Source organism: Chiroxiphia lanceolata, chromosome 5 (genome assembly GCF_009829145.1).
Source record: "Chiroxiphia lanceolata isolate bChiLan1 chromosome 5, bChiLan1.pri, whole genome shotgun sequence".
NCBI lineage: Eukaryota > Metazoa > Chordata > Aves > Passeriformes > Pipridae > Chiroxiphia > Chiroxiphia lanceolata.
In genome coordinates this window covers 71,885,136-71,903,610 of record NC_045641.1, presented here as the reverse complement: position 1 = coordinate 71,903,610, position 18,475 = coordinate 71,885,136, and the positions used below count along the sequence as shown (strand labels likewise).

Here is an 18,475-nt window from a genome sequence, read left to right as displayed (position 1 = left end):
GATGGGAGAAGGGTGTGCTGTGAGCTTCCCAGGGAGTGGAAGGAGGGCAGGGAAAGGATGTTATCCTGCTTGTAGGTATGGAGTTGGCAAAGACCTGCCGCCAGCTATGGATGCATTCCAGCTTCAGCTCAGTTGGTTAAATGTTTACTGTGGTGCTAAAAATGCCATGGTTGTGGGTTCAATCCCTGTGTGGGCCTTTCACTTAAGAGTTGGACTTGATGATCCTTGTGGGTCCCTTCCAACTCAGAATATTCTGTGATCCCTCAGGTGGCAGAACTCACAAACCCTAGTTCTTTACAGTTTTTCTTCCCCTATGTGAATTTGCTTTCTCTGCAGCATCCTTCTGTTTGGACCCCTCCATTTTCCCTGTCATTGTCTCCAAATTATCTTCTCCTCCTCTTTTTGGCTTGGTCCATGGTTTCTCTGCAGTCTCTTGTGTTGTTCCCACAGGAGTCAACACGTGCACTGGGTGGCCATGTGTAGATGCTGATGGAGCATCTTCTGCGCCAGGCAAAGCAGGGAATTGCTGAGTTCTTGTAGCAGTTTGATCTGTGTGAGGCTGATTTGGATCTGTCTCCTCTACCTGCATAATAATTTCTCCCAAAGATGTAGGAGTATGACACCTCTTTGGATCTCTTCACCTTCTGCCAAATGTGGTCAGAACTGAGTAGTGAGTTGAAAATTTAATAGAGTGAAGACTGACAGACAACACTACTACATAAACTTAATTTCCTTTAGAAATCCAGACCAAAAATATGTGCTGAGGGTTTTATTCTGCAAACATGTGCTTTAAAATTGTGTGGAGCAATGTGATTAGCAGAAATGGTGTTTTCAGGATTATTTGCAGTGCATATGAAAGCACAACAGCTGAATCCTGTTGTGTGCATGTATATTAGCACATGACCAGCTTAAAAGGACTGAAACAACTGAAGTGTCTGCGTGGAAAAACAGCAGAATATATGTATAAAACTTAACTTGTGAAGCTGGGAAAGCATCTGGTTATGTTGATCCTAATTTCCAGGGGTTTTAATTCTAATCTTTTGGCTGCCTCTCCTTAACAGCAACAAAAAGGTGTCATTTTATTCCTTTTCCTGGTGAATGCTTTTGGGTTTTGCAGCTTTAAAAGCTTCCACTTCACTTCCCAGCTCTGGAAACACAAGAGTTTGGGTGCATGTGCCTCAATAATAGAATTTTGTAAGTTTGTGGTGTTGGAGCTCTTAAAGTTCCTTTAACTGTGAAGGAGGAGAATACTGACAACACCAGTGCTGTCAGATTTGTGAATTCTCTCATATCTGATTCCACAGATTTCTTATCACAGGGCTTCAATAACATAGGTGTTGGGGGCATGAGATTTTCAGTTAAATTCATAAAGTAATTTTCCACGTCTTCCAGTCACTTCTGCATCTTCCCTCAGCTGATGTCTGCATTTTCACAGATGATAAACCTGTTGCTTTGCCTTGTAGAATTAAAACAAAGCAGAAACTGCATGGAATGGCACTCCAGTTCAGAGATGGACACGGTGATTAATATAAAATTAGTCATAAATTAGTCATAATTTTTTCCTTGTGTAAATCATGTCTAGTTTCACTTAAAATCTGATAAGTTAATGTTTTGAAAGCTTTTCTTTAAACCTTCTGCAGCTTGTTCTTGCTGCTGGTCTTACAAATATTTCACTGAATGGTCTGTCTGGTGTTATTCTTCTCTGGCTCAGGAGATTATTTATAATATTTTATTATGCTTCCAGAAAGTGTTGTTTTGCTGTTGGCTGTGTTGTCTGTATCCCCCAGTGCTGGGATGTTGATTCAGCGAGGTCTATGCTTGTACATTGTTCAGATGTGCTGTTTTGGAGTAGGAAATGTTGTCTGAGCTATCAGCTGCTTGGGTCGCTGGAGTTAATGATGTGATTAGTTTTTCTCAGTTCCCTTCAGTTTTCACTTTATGTTTCTGTGTGTGCCAGATGCCCGGGGTTTGGATTGAAACTTGGGATTTTTTTTTTAAGCTCAAGGCTGGCACTTGCAAGTGGTTTAGTAAGACCCCAAACCAGATTGGCTTGTTAACGTGGATGCTCTGTAATTCTTGTCTGTGTCAACATGTCTGCAGACTCCTAGAGACCAAAAATAAAGATAAGGGCTAAAGCATCTGTGTTTTCCCTTTTTGTCTGATTCGTCTGAGTGCAGCCAGCCTGTCCCCTGATAAATAAGAGATGTGCTACGTGGTCTGAGGCAGCTGAAAAATGTATCCAGGGTGATTGGAAGGTGAAATATGACATGTTGCCTGGTGATCCTTGGCGTGGGTGAATGATTTATACAGATGTGGGGAAATCATTCAGGCTGCAGCCCTGATTACTCCCATTCAGATTCAAACCAACCTTTGCCCAAAGGCCTTTTACAAAAAATTGTGCCATTAGTGGTACCAAAATAAAAGGCTTTTTCCATGGAAAACCATGACAGCTCCCCAAATCATTCAAACTATTAGTGTTTCTTCATTGCTTTGCTCCTTGGCTTGAAATCCTCCTCCCGCCTCTCCAAGGCAAGATAACTGGACACAATCAGTGACATCCTTGGAAGTGTGTATGTTACTAATTTTCCTTAATAATTTTTTTGAGTCAAGTTCTATCTAGCAGCTGTTGATTTACTCTTTAGAGAGAGAAAAAAAATATAAAGGATAAATGGTCTTTAACTTCTATGAATCTGGGGGAAGCTGGATAATGAGGTGCGTGCCTCAACAAGGAGGTGTGTGTGCGTGGGAGCCTCCCTGTGCACCCATGGCTCGGCAAAGCTGCTCCAAGCGTGGCTGGGATTTTGGGAAGAGGTGTCTCAGCTGGAGGTGGAAGGTGCTGGGAAAAAGCTGAGCACTTGTATCACCCTGAGTAGGGTGTGTGGCAGACGGGAAGCACAGGGAGGCTTCCTGCTACCTTTACTCCTAACTGTCAAAGAGATCCAAGTGATCTCTTCTGGTGGGAGATACTCAAATACAAACTTCTTTGAGCCCTGTTGCCTGTGTAATTTTCTTTCAAACATGTAGGAAGAATGTCATAGTAGCTTTTTAATTGAAGCACAAACACGCAGACATGAGGCAAGTGTGTGGGAAGCGGCAGTAATTTGAATTGTGCTGTTACTACTCGGGTCCCGTGTTAGAGTCATGTTTTTAGCTTTTAGTAGAGAGGAGGGGCTCTTGTCAGATCTTGTGTCTCAGAGCCCTGCTTTGTTTGATCAGAAATGATTAGGCAAAGCAGATTTTATTTTTATCTAGTAAAGAGCAGACATGAATTAGATTATTTACTTGCAGTACTCGTGCATTCTTCTGAAAATATTCCTGTAGTCACAAAGCAAAGAAATAGTGCTGCAGCTTCCTTGTTAGGCTGTGTCCCTGAACATGGTGCGACATGTGAATTTTTCAAGTCTTTGAGCATATGGTTGTGTCCTGTATAAGTTCGCACAGTGTGTAATTACGTGCAGTTGTGCTTCTTGAATTTGAAAAAGCAGTGGGTGGCTATGGCAGAAAACCTTTGATTGGCAAGGTAAAATATTATTGCTGAACATGCAAGATTGTAGGATTGGGATCTGTGTTTTTCTTCCTGGTTAAGAAATTAGAGATTGGAAAGGAAAAAAAAAATCATGTTGTTCAGCTTTCTTTCCTGGAGATACTGGAAGGATTCCTCCAGGGCATTTATATATTGTGATGTTCTCTGTATGAAAGCAAAAACCTGCTTAACTCTCACCTGGTTTGCCTAGTCCTGTTCTTCTGAAATGATAATTTCTAAAAATGAATGTGGTTTTCTGGGAGATTGTTTTCTTGATACTGGAATTGAACTTGGATTGAACTCAGTGGAGAGCTTGGCCATTGCTGGGGAGGCTGGAGAGCCCCTGTTTCCCCCAGGCTGTGCCCTCTGGTCTGGGTTGTGTGGCACATCCACGTGTGATGTAAGAGCAGCTGTTCCCTCAGTTGCTGTTCTGGGATGATAATTTACCCTTCCAGTTAAACCAGAAAAGCCCCACCCTTTCCCAGAAGTCCCAACAAGTCCCAGTTTTCACTCATCGCCCCTGAACTCCAGACTTTCCCTGGGGGCTATTGGCCTTCCTGGCATCCTAATGCTGAAGGCTTCTGGATCTTCATGTCCCGTGCCCTGTTCAGGCAGGGGAAATGCTGGTATGAACATCACAGGCAATCCTAGAGGTGAGGGTGTGCAAGAGAGTGTTTTTAGCTCTGGGGTTAGGGGGTGTCTGATTGGGGGAGTGTTGTGGTTTAACCCCATCTGGCAACTGAGCCCCAGGAAGTCCCTTGTTCACTCCTTTCCTTGTGGAGTGGGGGAGAGAATCAGAAGGGTAAAAGTGAGAAAGCTTATGGGTTGAGATAAAGACAGTTTACTAGGGAAAGCAAACACAAAGCAAAACAAGGAATTCGTTCCCCACTTCCCATGGGCAGGCAGGTGTTCAACCATCCCTAAGGACAGCAAGGCTCCAGCACATGTAATGCCATCACCCTGAACATTCTCCTGTCCTCCTTTCCCCTCCAGCTTTATATGCTGAGCATGGTGCCATATGGTATGGAATTTGTCAGTTGGGATCAGCTGTGTCCCCTCCCAACTCCCTGTGCACCCCCAGCCCCCTCACTGGTGGGGTGGGTGAGGAGCAGGAAAGGCCTTGGCTCTGTGTGAACCCTGCTCAGCAAGAACTAAAACATCCCTGTGTTACCAACATGTTCCCAGCACAAATCCCAGACACAGCCCCATACCAGCTACTGTGATGAAAATTAACTCTATCCCAGCCAAAACCAGCCCAGGAAGTTCATTACTCAAAATGAAACGGAGTTTGAGGAAGGAAGGAAGCGGGGCGGTGGGAAATGCAGACCACTTCCCTAGCAACCTTGGAAACAAACTGAATCCTTGTGTTACCAGGATCCAGGGCAGTCAGTTGCCTTTTGAGAAAGGCATGGAAGTGTTCCCTTCCCCTTGGACAGCGAGCTTGCCCAAGGTGTGGGCCGAGTGTGTGTAACTCTGACTCGGGGGAGGAGGAAATGACTAAACATTCTGTGAAACCACAGAAACAAAGAATATCTTTGATTTACCCCAACAGTGATGGCACAGAGGCTTGGGAACAGCTGGTGGTGCCGCTCTTGCTGGGAAGAGCAAGTCCATTGGAGACTGGCCCTTGTGGCAAGTGTGAGTCTCACAGGACTTAAAATAACACCATTAACTAACTTTTTTCCCCTGGCTTTGCAGTTCCATCCGTGACATTCTGCAGTGCCCTTTATAGAAACCTCAAATATTTTTTTTCTCCCCACCTTTCACATTTTGTCTCTTTTTTCCGTCTCACAGATGTTTTTTCCCTGCCTGGCACAGGGCTCAGTACACACTTATTCTGTTGCAATAGCCTGGAGCCCCAGTCCTGTGACACAGGCTCATATGTTCTCATGTGAGTTGTGTTCTGTGTAATTTTTTTCATATCCTGGTGGTTTTGTTCAGTCTAGTTTAAAAAAACTGCTCTGAGAAGGAATGAGCACCCAAGCATTTGTGTGCCCTGAGACCATTACAGCTTTTTAGTATCTAGCCCTAAAAATGCTATTTTTGGGGCTTTTTTTGTATTCATCTTCCAATCATGCCCTGTCTGAATTCTCTCTCTTCCAGTTTACACCCTCTGGATATTTGGAGTTTGTTGACCAAGTCAGCGACTGGTTGGTATCTCTTTATTCCTAGATTTCTTCCTAGATTTTTGAGCTGATTCTTTGCTTTTTGGTTGTGTTACTTGCTTGGCTTTTAAACTTCTGTCAGTTTGCCAAGATCTGTTCTTGTGCAGTGTCCCAGGTAGGGGTGACCCACTGGGATGTTCCTGGTTGTTTCAGCCGTATTTCACTGATTTTTGTATTTGTATTTTGTGTTGCACTTGTATTTGAGTTACTGATTCTTAAGCCTCTTCTAATGGGAGCTCATGTAACTACCAAGATTTGGAAGTTTTTACTTCTTGGTCTGGAGTTTTATTCCCCAAACTTCTCTTTTGCATTTCAAATTCAAAGTTTGCCAAGAACCTTCCCCTGGAACGATTTTGTCAAGCTTCCCATACCAAATAGCTCTTATTTTGTGCACAGTCTGTAGATGGGAGTATCCATGAGTAAAACTTTCTGTCAAACCCCAGTAACAGAGAACATCTTCGGTTAACCAAAACAGTCGTAGTAAAGGGACTCAGGAAGAGCTGTGAGGTTGGTTCAGTGCTGTGGGCTGCTCTGATTTCCACTGGCTTCACTTCACACCCTGATTTTTAGATCTTCAACACCTTGGGGTGTTCGCTTGGGGTTTTTTGGAGGTTACAGTGGTGAGAAGGAAGCCTTGCCAGGCATCATTCACCTTCTTTGTTTTGTGTTATACATGTGTGATCATCTGGGGAGGTGGAGTGCAGGCACAGGCCAACTGCGTAATGCAGAGATACTGAGAAATAATGTTGCTGGGAATTATTTGGAATAAACAAGCTAATTTCCTCTTTGCGCATCAGTTGTCATCCTTTAATCTCTTGGTATTAGCTTTTTTTAAATGCTGTTATGTACATCATCCACTGTGCTTCCTGTATCCTGTGTCACTTGATGAACTTTTGCAAGATATCACTGTTAAGTCACCTCAGACTTTGAGTGATTAATCAGAATCTCTGTTTCTCTTTTTCTCAGTGTTGGAAGTTTATATGGATCAGTGATACTTGCTCAAGAGTGACAGTGGAGATCAACACTAAGTCTGCTCCTCTGGGTAAGTAATCCAATCCACTGCATTGCTGATGTCTGTTATCTGCGTATCTGCTATTTTTTTGCTTTTTGATATCTCAAACAACAGCTCCTTTGGGATTTGATTTCAAATGTCTTTAAAATGATGCTGTATATGACTTCCAGTAGGAGATGTAGAAGAATGTCATGCTGCTTCTGCAAACATTTATTGGGGATCTTTTGAAGGATGATCCTCACTTAACACAATTTGAGCTGCTGTTTAGAGTCAGGGAGGCTTTCCACATTTTAAAGACAGTGAGTTTGCAGTTGTGGCAAAGTAATGAAGTATATTTTGATCATCCTAGAAGCACTACTGAAATAAGCACTGGAGCTGTTCTGTGGCACGTAAAGGGCTTAAGCAGTGCCAGGGCTCCAGCATAAGATCCCACTGGATTTACCATGATTGCGGGATGCAGCTGTGCTGTGCATGTGCAGTTAACGTGACTCAGCAGGTACGTGCAGAGAAACTGCCAGCACCTTTCATGTTACTGGGGCAAGTTGATGTGAAAATGCATCCAGCAGAACAGTGGATGTGTCGTGTTACCCTTTGGAAATGGCCCAGTTCAGCTGACTTCAAGGAGCAGCATTTTGCATTCGGTCTAGACTGATTTGATTCAAGTAGCCTGCTGCATGTCAGAGCTGGCAGGCTTGTTTTGGGAATTGTTATCTCTGATCTGCTTTGTTTTGGATATTATAGTATGATTTAACATCCTGAATTCCAGCTGGGAGCTGGGTCAGATTGCTGTGCCTGCACTTGGGCCACGGCTGGGATGTGCTCACCCCAGGACACCACGGCTGGAATCCCAGCTGTGCTGGGTGTCTCCTGATCTATGCGGCTCTGCACTTTTCCATACTGTGTTCCATGGCTTGCTGAGCCCCGTGTTTCCTTGTGTGCTGCATCCTTAAGCTGTTAGAGAGTGTCCAAAGGAGGGACACAAGGATTGGAGGGGTCTGGAGGTGAAGCCACACTCTCAGGAACAGTTGAGGGCACTTGGCTTGTTCATCCTGTAGAAGAGGAGACTGAGGGGAGACATCATTGCAGTTACAACTTCCTCAGGAGGGGAAGAGGAGGGGCAGGCACTGATCTCTGCTTGACAGGACCTGAGGGGATGGCCTGAAGTTGTGTCAGAGGAGGTTTAGGTTGCATCTCAGGAAAAGGTTCTTCCCCCAGAGGATGGTTGGGCACTGAACAGGCTCCCCAGGGCAGTGGGCACAGCACCAAGGCTGCCAGAGCTCAAGGAGTGTTTGGACAATACCCTCAGGGCACGTGGTGGGATTGTTGGGGTGTCCTGTGCAGGACCAGGAGTTGGACTTGATCCCTGTGGGACCCTTACAACTCAGCATATTCTGTGATCCTGTGATCATTTGTCTTGGCTTGCTGTCCCTCAGCTGCCCTCCCCTCTGAACTGCTCATCCCTGCCCTACCATGGGATGCCGAGTGTGGTGTTTGTGCCATCCTCTCTCAGGTGTTCTGTGTCACCCTCTGGGTCACTGCTGCTTCCTAGAGCTGTCCTGCATCCCTGGCCTCGCTGCAGGCCCACAATATCTGAGGACTGGTGTGTCATTTGAAATTTTATTTTCCTTCTTTTACTCCCTTACCCTCTCCATAACCTCTGGAATGCTGCTTCTTGGATCTCTGACCCTTCCCACTCTAAATCACTGTGCATGAGCTCTCTCTGGGATTCACAGCCGACCAAGGTCTTGCACCAGACCTGAAAAGAAAGGGACATTGCTCCTTGTTTGTCAAGAGCCCTAAACTCCACTGCCAAATGCTTTCATTCCCTGAGTTTTTAATCAGGGCTGCAGGAGTAGTTATCACCTATTGTTCCCCCTCCTGGTCACATTTCTCCAGTTTTATTGCTGCTTGTCAGAGTTGGTGGGATTACACTCCAGCTGGATTTGAGTCTGTCGTGGCTGTAAAATCATCATTAAAAGTTGGCTGGCAGCCACGTCCTGCTGGATGTGTGTTTGGAGACTTCCAATCTGCTAGCATGACCGTGCCTTTGCTGGAAGTCTCTCCCTCTTTGCTCTCCAGATGCTGTGCTGAGTCCCTTTTCCTGGGAGCAGCAGAAATTCTGGGACCTAAATCTACCTTGTTTTCCTTGTCACTTGTTCTACTGCTCTTGGGAAGGGAGTGTGTGTCCAAGTCCATCCTAGACTGTAGGAACAGGTGCTCAGTGCTCCGTTTTCTGTTCCTGTAGCTCCAGTACTGGGATTTGGAATGGTGTTGGAGTCAGATTCTCTATCCTATTGTTCCCCTACCATGTTAACCATGATGCTGACAGTTCAGCCATGACCCACAGGAAGGCAGCATGTATAAATAATCCAGAAAGGCTAAATGAGGCTTTAAAAATAAGCCTTAGCAGAGACAGCTGCTTTAGTGTGGTGCCATGAAGGCATAGGAACCTGGCTGAGTCTATGTAGCCAGATCCAGTCATACTTCCTTCTCTTTCCTAGCAAAATCCACGCAGGTTTTCAGATATGTCTTTACCTTGCTCCACCAGCTCTTGGGAATGCTTTGAGTTGTGGTGTCCAAAGCTGAGGCAGAGCATCACATGCAGCACTGAAATAACAGCCTGAACTCCAGTCCACCCTTTTACAGTGCCTGTGTGCAAAAGGCAAAAATTAGGATTTGTTGGGTTTTTTCCCCTCCCCTCAAGGTCACGTTGAATACAGGAGGGAAAGAAGTACAAGGCTGCTTCTGTGTATTGCATTTATTAGCACTTGATGGCTTGTCCTGCAGGGCCCAGCCCACACATGGCTTTTCCTGGCCTTTTAATAGTTGTGCTAAACTAAAATGTGCCCAAAATAGCACTAATTCCAAACACTTCCTCAGAGCCTGTGGCTGCTCTGCATGTTGGTGGGAGGTGGTTGGAGCACGGCAGGGTCCCCAGGCAGGCGGTGCTGGGGTTTTCTCTGGTGTCTTTTCCCTCCCTTTCTTTCCAGAGGAAATATTGCTGTTTGCAAGAAAACAGAATATTATTGTACTTTTACTCTTCACATAGTCTGTGTTGTGGTTCTGGGTGATGTTAATGTAGCTTAACATGTAGTTAAGGTTCTGCTCACCCACAGTGCTGATGGGGGCTCTCTAACACACATCTCCCCTCCCTGCAGAGATTTATGTGTTTATCTGTAAATAGTTACCCTGCTGCCCTGTTTATCTTGCATGTGACCTCTCTGTCACACACTGCCTTTCCCTGTGTCCCTTCCATCCGATTCTCCTGATTTTATTGACTTTCCCAGTCCTGGCAACTGCTTTATATTCAGAAAACAGAAATTCATCCCTCACACAAAGCTTGCAAATCTGATTTCATTTCTTCCCTTACTTCTTTGAAAAATCCTTTTTCCTCTCTTGAAGACTGAAAATGTACACTTTCCCTGTTTATTTAGACAAGCTTCTTTTGTCTGCAGGAAGCTTGTCAAATGATAAGTTTCTTTGCTTGCATTTGTAATCCTGTGAGGTTTATGTATTGGGAATAATCTTTGTGAGCTAGAAGGAGATTGTCCAGTCTGTTTAAAGATGTCCCACTTTTTGAGTGTAGCATCTCATTAGGAACACAGTTTGCTATTTGCATGGCTTTTTTCTTCCTCTCTATAGCTTGGGGGAGAAAATATATCATTTCTTCATCTAGTAATAATACTTGGCACATTGCATCTTCAGAGAACTATACAGCTATGAATTGAATAATTTCTATAACACTGTGTGGTAGTTCCTCATTATTATTTCCCCTGTTTTACAGATTGGGAAAGTGAACAAGAAGTCAAGTGAGCTTAGGCCAGGAAAAGAGAAACAAAATCAGTTTAAGTTCCCAGGTCTCTAATTTGTACTAGAGCAAAAGGAAGTTTGATTCAGGTCGACACAAAAGGAAAGGGAGAGCTTTTTATCTGTAATGGTCTTTCCTAACCTTGTTAGCTATTTATTCGTGTTTATTGTTGTTGGGTTTTGGTCATTTTTTTCTAAATAAGTTTTCTGACTTACTGCTGTCACTTCTCGGTGTGTGGTTGGAGGAATTGTCTGAAGTTTATAAAGTGTAAGTGGGGTTGGGTTTGTTGCTCACTGCTGTCCAGGGGATCTCTCTGCTCCTTCCATCCTCTTTCCTCTCAAACCAGAAGCTGGGAAAACCTTTTCTGGTGTATTTTGAAATACTGTTTCTCTGTCTTGTTTTCTGTCTGAGACTAAGATGGGAAAAGTGAGTCATCCCAAAGTGGGAACCGTGTTTAGGTATAGAAACTAATCCCTCTTGTCTCATCCACCACATGCTACACTAAGATTTTTTTTTTTCCCCCTCATGGGCTGTAGTGGAAGTTGTTGGCTCGGAGTGGTGTCTGGAATTGTGTCATTTGCAGAAATAATTTGATACAACTGCACTAGGCTTGATTTTACATCTGCTTAATTAGCTGACAAGACCCCCAAACATGTTGATGCTGCATAGAAAAGGTGAGTGCTGGAGGCAGTGAACAGTAAACTGGAATTGTGTGTTACAAAGGAAGTCATGGTAACAGTTTTGTTGTTCAAAGTTAGTTGAAACTTCTTTATTTTCAGGAATTGTGGCTTTTTATAAAGGTGCTTTGGAGCACTGGGCAGTGTTAAGACAGTTTAGTCCTCTTGGGGAGAACAGGTAATGTGCTTGGTGCAGAGGAGCATGGAAATCACAAGGAGAATTTCTTCATCTTTCTTTAGAAAATCTCCTGGCTGCTTCTCTGCGGGCTCTCAGAGGTTCCGTGGCCACCTTCTGACTGGCTTCAGATGCCTTGTTTGATAAACTTTCAGGCAAAAGCCTTGCATGGCTTATGACAGAACTTTATTCTGGGTATGCCCTGCTGGTGAAGGCGGTGGAGAAAGCAGCTGTCTCCAGCCACGTGCTCTTTTTAGGGGATGCAAAACTTTGCAGAGCCTTTTTTAGGGGCTCAAGATTTAGCTCCAAGATTATATTTAGTTTTTGATGGGTGGGACAGATATCCTGGTGCCTTAGATGAGACCTTCAACAATGGACAGCAGCACCAAGGTACTGCAGCCAGTATTTTTATTTTCATTTTCCTTGCATCTCTTATGTATCTGATATTTGTCATTTGTTACTTGTGAGCTGACTTTTTAAGGATCTGAGTGTGGCTTTTCGTGAATCTGGATGTTTTTCTGTCACTGGGCTTGGGAGGCCCTCAAGGCTGAGTTGGGACCTGGACTTTGCAGCAGTGATATGAAGGACTTTGCAGGGAATCAGTGCTTGTGGTGGGGTCTTTGTGTCTTTCCTTTGTCATCTATCAGCTTCTCTCACTAGACTTTGATTTCAGCTGCTTACAAGAAATGTCAGCAACTCAGCATGTGGGGAGCTGCACGTTCCCCTCAGGCTGTTCTATTGTGTTTATTTTGTTAATTTTGTGTTTTGTAATTGCTGATGCCCTGACCAAGGAATTTTGCTGAGATGCTTTAGTATCTCTAGGTGTTGTTACTTAGGTATTTGAAATTAAGAGAAGGAGGGAGCTACCTGACTACTTGCATACCTCTTCCTTCTCCTTTTCCTCCTCATCAAAACTCAGGGAAATTCTCACCTGTGGGAAGAATTGCTCAGCAGAGCCTTGAGAGTTGGATATTCCTTGGAGCACCATTGACCCAAAATCCGACACAGCAGTCCCAAGATTAAAGAGGACTTTTTCTGCCATCACCTTTTTGTGGCTGCAGTTGTGCCAAGCATGAGAACAGAGGGCAGGGTTGTTTGGGATTAATGTTTTTTCATGCTTCCTCATAACTGTTTGCAAGCAGCAAAGAGAAGGGAGGAGCCGTTATGTGTTGCAGGTTGATCACAAATCACAAACTCCATGGGCACTCAAGAGTAGGGAGTTCTCAGGAGAGGGAAAAGGGTGGTGGGAGAGGGCACATCAGCGTGAAAGGAAGGAGGGAAAAAGTGGCAAGTGGCAGCCAGAAGGTGATCAGGGGCAGGTACTGGGATGGTACTTGAGCCGGGATGGTTCTCCATGGTGAACTTGATTGTTACCCTCCCGGTTTTATTGGTGTGACTAAGAAATTGCATTCTGAAATAACCTAAGTATTTTTCTGTTTGAAGATCTTAAATTTGCACCGGGCTTCTTGTTGCCTCCTCTTTTATAGTTTTACTTGGTGTAGTATGTTTATAGTAACATGACTCTGGGATTCAGTGTGGGTTTGGGAAAGGCTAGGATCAGCAGGACAGAGGGTGATCTTTGATTGCAGATTTAAGCTGTATGTGTGGACATTTAAGGGAAACCACCTCAGCTAATGTTTCAGTGCCGTGGTTTAAGCCCAGCTCACACCTCGGCCCCACGGCCTCACCAGTGGGATCAGGGAGAGAATCAGAATAGTAAAAGTGGGAAAAAAAGTGGAAAAACTTGTGGATTGAGATTAAGGCAGTTTGATAGGTAAAGCAAAACAAGGAATTCATTCCCCACTTCCCATGGGCAGGTAGATGTTCAGCCAGGAAAGCCGGGCTCCACGATATGTAACGCTAACTCAGGAAAGCAAACACTATCACTCCAAATGTCTCCCCTTCCCTCTTCCCCTCCCCCCTCCCCTGCTTTATATACTGATCGTGATGCCGTATGGTATGGAATGTCCCTTTGGCCAGTTGGGGCCAGCTTGTCCTGGCTGTGTCCCCTCCCAACTCCCTGTGCATCCTCAGGCCCCTTGCTTGTGGGTTGGGGTGAGGAACAGAACCAGCCTTGACACTGTGTGAGCCCTGCTCAGCAAGAACTGAAACATCCCTGTGTTACCAATGCTGGTTCCAGCACCAATCCAAACTGTAGTAGCCCATACCAGCTTCTCTGAAGGAAATTAACTCTATCCCAGGCAAAATCAGCATGTTCAGGAGGAAGGTGTGTTGGGCAGGATGGCAACAAGTACGTGGGACCAGCTGGGGCATCCCTGGGCTGGCAGGTGATAGCCCAGGTGAGTGGATGGCTCTTGCCCAGAGGGACTTGGACAGGGCTTTGTTTTTTTACCACTGTCATTGCCAAGAACTTCTACAGTCTTGAGTGGAAAACCAGCTGTTGTTTTTTCAGCTCTCCTCACTTCAAATTGGCAGGTTACCTTTTTCTCCTGTTTTTGAGAGGCTGAGATGACCCTGACCAAGTTTGACAAGTGATAACCAGGGAGCCTGGCTGGGTTCTCCTGCGTGATTAAAGCTGCAAGCTGGCCCTCTGAACTTCACAAGGCAGTAGCTTCCAGATTGATGTATCTGGAAAATACCAAGTAGTTAGGTGACAAGGTGTGAAAGGCAAGGAGCTCTGTGTCCAATCTCCCCAAGCTTTCCTGTTTGTCCCAGGGAGGCTCAGATCCATACTGCATTAAATTGATGTTTATCTGCTTATCTGCTGGCCAAGCCCATACACTCTAGATGTTCTCTTATCTCAAAACCAAAGATGCACCTGCAATTGCCTCTTCAGGATTTGGAAGCTTTTTTGCTAAAATTGTCTACCAGTGTTTTCAAGGACATGTCACACTTGGAAATCATGGTATTAAAATAATTGCCTTTGAAATGAAGGGAGGGTCATGTGCCCTACATCGGAAATTCCTCTTAGTCCTTATTAATCCGGTATATAAATGTCATGGCTTACATCCACAGGGTGTTTATATTGAATTTTTAGCTGTATCAGTAGCTCTTGCTCTTCAGAATAAATGCCATATAATCTGGTAATGAGCAATATTCTCAATTTAGAAACAAAAAATAGGACATAGACAAATCTGAGTTACTGTAAGAAAATAGGAAATAGCCTTACCTTATGAGGGGAGAGCAAATCCAATGTAGTTTTTAGTGTAATGGTAAGGCCAGAGAATTCAATCTGTTTCCTTAGGGGATAGCACAATGATTGCCTGATTCTCCTCTGGAATACCTGTACTGAGGTGTGTAATGAGGGGGTAGTTGGGAAACACCCTTCTTTCCTCACCCTGAGTAGATCAGCACACACCAATTGGAGGTAGAGAAAGCAGTGGGAATTTCAGCTTATCCCCCCTGCCCCATCCCCTGGTTTGAGGGAGATGAAGTTGTTCCTCTTGAGATCTCCAGTGAGCAGCACTGCCAAGGCCAAGATGTGCATTTTGGGAGCAGAATCATCCTTGCTGTGGCAGGTGGGCATCATCCAAGAGCTTGGAAGTCTGAAACAGCTTCCTTGCTTAACCAAGCCAACAGTCCCACACCTGTAGGGAGGTTCCTTTTCTTAGCAACTGTTCTTAAATAACAGCAATGAAATTAATAGTCATAAAAGCATCAGTAGCTAATATTAGTCAGTACGTGATAAAGTAACGATGCTAATACTGCAGCCTGTCCCTGCAGGCTGGTGACTGAGTGACCAGTGTTTGTTTTACCCCTCACCATGGGTGGCAAAGGCTGTTAACTTTTAGCTGAGGTGCTGTTTGTGTGCTGTTTGGGTGCTGTTTGGGTGAACTTTGTCCCAAATTCCCAGTTGCTTTGGTGGAGGCTTTCCCCAGCTTGTCCTGTTGATGTTGGTGTCACCATGATGATGGTGTGACACTGAACCAGGGTGATCTGCAGCAAGACCCATATTGGAAGAGAACATGTCTTTGTTGCAGACTTGATGTGAGTTTTGGAACTTCAGCGTTTCCCCGGGCCCAAACACACCCCTACACCCCCACTGCCGCTGGAGTAGGTTCTGGTACTGCCTCTAAGTGGAGAAGGAGGGAAGGTTGTAGCCACAAGGATCAGGATGTTTGTGGAGAGTTGCTCATGTTTTGTCTGTGGCAGAAATGTCTGGCTGCTGATGGTCCGAAGTCAGTCAAGGTGAGGAGAGCTGGTGTTTCACTGTGGACCTTACACAGAGGGCTGATACTACTGAAAGCACCCACAGGTCACACAAACCTGGCAGGATCTGTATTTTGAGGTCCTGTTTTGGTCACTTATGTCAGTGCTAAATATGTTCCCAGTATCATTGGTTTCAGTGGCATTAAAAAAGCATGCTTGACATCAAATGTGGGCTTGTACAACTTGCTGATCTCAGACTGGGTGGGTCTTGCTGCAAAGCTCCTGTGCCGACAGAGACTGTCTCTGTTTCAGGCTGTGGCTCTGCTCAGCTGTCAATCCAATTTAAGGGGACCACATTATAAACACTGTGAAACGCTGAGCTGGTGTAAAGCTGCTTTGCTGATAAGGAGCTGTTCAAAATATTTGGAGAGTTCGGCTCTGCTGTGGGCCTGGGCAACCATTGGTGGCTGCCCTCCCAGGGCCCAGTGCCAGGGGTTTTTTGGCTGCTGTACCCCCTTGGCTGGATGCCAAGTGACTGAGGCTTGGTGTGCCCTGGCTGTTGCGGTGCCTGAGGGACTCCAGGTGAGGGCAGCGGTGAAGCAGCGTCTTGGTTCTGCCCTCTCTGTCCATGTGGGGGGCAGGAAATAGGGTGGAGTACTCCATCAGGTTGCTGGGAAAACCAAAACCGAGCTGAGGGCAACTCTGGTTCCCTTTGCGTCTGTTCCCAGCTCCCAGCAGGAGGTGAAAATCTGAGAGGTGAGAGATGCCACACCTCTTTCTGGGGAAGAGCATTGTTGTCTGTTAGTGTTTCAGCTCCAGAATAGTCTGTCAGTGGAGCAAACTCCCATCTTGCAAGTGCTCACAGGAGCCTCTTTGTGGATTTGGTTGCTTTTGGTCCAAGACCTCAGCACAGATTTCCACAATTGCTCCTTCTCCTGTTTCCCTTTTCCCTTTCCCACCCTGTCCTTCTTGGTACAACAATGGGGTAGTGTTTATTCTTCCCTTGTGGATTTGGACACTGATGGAATTTATAGAATTATAGAATGGTTTGGGTTGGAAGGGACATTAAAGATCATCTCATTCTAACCCCCTCCCATGGGCAGGGACACCTTCCACTATCCCAGGTTGCTCAGAGCCCCATCCAACCTGGCCTTGGACACTTCCAGGGGTGGGGCAGCCACAGCTTCTCTGGGCAACCTGTGCCAGGGCCTCCCCACCCTCCCAGGGAAGAATTTCTCCCTAATATCCAATCTAAACCTACTGTCTGTCAGTTTGAAGCCATTCCCCCTTGTCCTGTCACCACAGTTCCTGATGAACAGTCCCTCTCCATCTTCCTTGTAGGCCCCTTCAGATACTGGAAGGTGTTCTGAGGTCTCCATGAGACCTTCTCTTCTCATATTTGTTTTATCAACAGAGTGTGTGGTGTATAAATGTAACACCTTTGCATCCTGTGAATATTTAGAGTAGCCAGCCTTGCCTTCACCTGTGTGTTCCTGCTCCTTTATAGCCTGTCTTAGAATTTCCTGTTGGGACCTTTGCAGCTGTGGTATTGTGTGCCCTGGGTGGCTCCTGCAAGTGCTCCTCTAGGTCAGATGTCTGGTGCCAGGCAGTTTCTTGGTGTGATATTAAGGTGTGCTTCCCTATTCCATGGGGTGTTGTCAGCCAGTGATAATCCCCTGTCACTAAAGGCAAGGACAGCTCTGCTTTGAGCTGCTGGAGTAGCTGCCTGTTGGGAGGATGGGGAAGAGAAGCCCCTCGACATTGTTGCATCAGAAGGACTGTGAGTGCAGTCAGTTGTGACAGCAAGGAGCTATGTAGGTACACAGCAAACAGTAGTTATGGCCTGTGTCTGTCTCCCTGAATGCCTCTGCTATCTGATCAGTTGTCAACATCTGTTAATTCCTGCTGCCACAAAACATGCAGGCACTTCTGAGGGTTGTGTTATTAAGGGTGTGTGCTGTGTATAATTTACGGTGTGTTGTGACAGCCCTGATCTGCGCCATGGAGTACTGACACACGGCTGAGTTCCGATCTCCTGTGTTATCCAGAGTGAGTTTGGAGCCTTGCTGGCATTACAGCAGGAGAGGAGATGTGTGTGGTCATGTTCCCCTCATCAGACATTTGCATGGGGCTCTTTGGAGCACAGAGTTGCTGGCCTGCAGCCACGCCAGTGTCTTGGGAGCTTGTCAGATCTTGCAAGCAAAGGAGTACCAGGCTGGGTTACAGTTCTTGGACAAGAAACTTCCAAGGAACAGGCTGCTGATGCAGAGATACCAGAGACATCCTTGTCTTGTGGTGCCATGTGTGTTCTGACACGCAGGCTGAGTGTGTTTCTCCATTTTTGTTGTTACTTGGTATTTTCTGACTTCAGAACAGCACCATTATATTCTGGTGTGGTGAGAACAAACACTGGATTCTCCTCTCCCCCAGTTGTAAAGGATTTGCAGTTCAGTTGTTTGAAATCTGCATGGGGGTGTAGCATTGGTTATTGATAACAGTTGCTCAGTCACAAGTTGAATATCCACCTGCACTGAGCACGGTTTAAGTGCAGCTCCACACTGCTCCTAGAGAAACCTGGATGCTATCTCCACATGGAGCACTGTCTTTTTCCCTCCTGGTGCAAAGTTCCCCCGAGTGAGAAGTTTCCACAGATGAGAATTTCACACAGGTAGTTGAACACATGCTCTGCTAACCCATTCAGACAGCCCTGAAGGCCCCAGAGGAACAGGAGTCCCAGCTCAGGTGAGCAGCTTTTAACCTAAGCCCTTCAGGGGAACTGGTTTAGCTAAACTGTCTCTTTTGATTTAATGCCCAGTTTATTTCACCTTTATGTCTGTCTTCATTGAGTTCTCGAGTTTGGCAGCTGGAATTAGGAAAATAGTGTCTCTCTCACAGCATGGAGTTGGCAGACTGCTGTGTAGAGGTCCAGAATTGTTGACCCCACCTAAGATGGAAATTTCCTGCCTTGGACCACACTGCTGGAGTACCAGGAGAGGTAGGCAGTG

General features: G+C 45.5%; 1 protein-coding gene across 15 annotated transcripts in view; it reads left to right on the top strand.

Annotated features, from left to right (window-relative positions):
* Positions 1-18,475, top strand: part of PPFIBP1 (PPFIA binding protein 1) — a 96,500-nt gene that overhangs the window by 16,353 nt on the left and 61,672 nt on the right. For 13 of the 15 annotated variants that reach the window (XR_004357447.1, XM_032689672.1, XM_032689671.1 and 10 more), the window contains exon 2: positions 6,655-6,730. The gene's annotated coding sequence lies outside the window, so the exon portion shown is untranslated. Of the gene's footprint in view, positions 1-5,649; positions 5,674-6,654; positions 6,731-17,046; positions 17,058-18,475 lie in introns of those variants that run through there. The other 2 variants (XM_032689659.1, XM_032689663.1) reach the window with 2 other exon arrangements.